This window comes from Galeopterus variegatus, unplaced genomic scaffold (assembly GCF_000696425.1).
Source record: "Galeopterus variegatus unplaced genomic scaffold, G_variegatus-3.0.2 Scaffold885, whole genome shotgun sequence".
Taxonomy (NCBI): Eukaryota; Metazoa; Chordata; class Mammalia; order Dermoptera; family Cynocephalidae; genus Galeopterus; species Galeopterus variegatus.
Window position 1 is genome coordinate 53996 of NW_007726996.1, and position 1727 is coordinate 55722.

The window sequence follows — 1727 nt, forward strand, 5'->3', positions numbered from 1 at the left end:
GTACATACAGTGAAAAGCAAGATATTTAAAAGACTAGAGAAAATATTCTAAGAAAATATGTAGAGCAGTTTCAAAGAGATTCACTTACTCTAAGTGCACCTGTAGATGGTGTTAGCTGAATTATTGCCAATCCTGGTAAGCACATCCGGCTGCTAATCAAAATGCTGAAGTATTGTTTGCAGAAATTAGTGGTTATCAATATGGGGTATGGTCTCTACTATAGTGTACAAGTGGGGGACATCACAAGTTCAGCTGGTTTAAAGCCAAGGTCACCTGTCTTAGAATTATGTAAGGTATATTTGCAGATAGGGATGGTTTATTGTACTAATTTTGCTAAGTTTTTTCCTTCTACTTCTCTGCAAGATGCATTTACTTCTATTATAATGAATCTCGGCCGGCCTATTAGAGCAAAGAGAAGCCAGTGGAGTGGCACTGTAATAAATTATTTTTCCTTTAGCTGGAAAGCAGATATTTCACATGTATGATATATGAGTATGATTGTTTATCATGAAAGATTATTGGCTTTATTGGCCCTAAACAAGCCTCCATTTTCTGGTTAAGATTCATGGGTTCAAAATTATAGGTAGATAGGAAGAATAAGTTCTGTTGTTCTAGGCTGACTAGAGCTAATAAAATTTATTGTGTATTTCTAAACAGTTGGAAAAGAGAATCTTTATTGTAATCACCACAAAGAAAAGATAAATATTTAGGTGACAAATATTCTATCTACCCCAAGTGAATTATTGTATAATATATTGCATGTATTGAAACAACACACTGTACTCCACAAATATGTACAATTAAAAATAAAATAAAATAAAATAAATTACNGGCGGGACACAAAACAAGCACTATTTTGCTTGTACCTGAGATCCCCCTTCAGGCCAGCTGCTGTACTAGGGACTTAACATATGTGGGAAAATTAAAAACCATGTTTTTATTTTTTAAAAAATTGTATATATTTATAGTGTATAACATGATATTTTGGTATGCATATACATAATGAAGGGATTGCCATATTTTTCTCTTCACAATTTTTCCAGGTCACAATTGTGGCTGAACTATTGCTACAAATCACTATAAATTTAAAGAAACTAGGAGAGGAAAAAGAAAACTGTTAACCCAAGTGAATATAGGAATACAAAGTACCAGGCTAATTCATTACCTTTTGTCTTAAATATACGAAAGGAGGTTAAATAATATTAACAAATTGGTTACCATAAAATAGCAAACAAGAAAGAACTTTAGCCAGGTGGGACAAATGTCTTTTTAAAATTATATCTACACATATTTTGAATTATCAAATTCAATTTCTTACTACATTTTTTGCTGAAAAGAATAAACTTCCCTGTCATGGTCTGCCATTTAAGTACAAATATTTATTGCTGTCTCCATGGAATGTAACCCTTAACCACAAGGCTATGATTATTGTAAAAGTTTACCTTTTTTGTAAGAAATTTTATTTATTCATTATAAGTTCAAGAAGAAGATGTAATTTATTAAAAAATGTTATAGAAATGGAATTAATTCATCTCAATTTTAATATATACATTTTTATAATTTCCTCACCATTTATGACATTATTAACTGTATTCACTTGTTAGTAGAAAGCAGTAATGTCCTATATTTTGGCTTTTCTTTCTAGTCCCCCTGAGCAAAGCAAATTAGTAATTCAAATGGCTTTGTTTCTAACCTCATTGTAAAACTTTTCTCTGTTGTCATGTGTT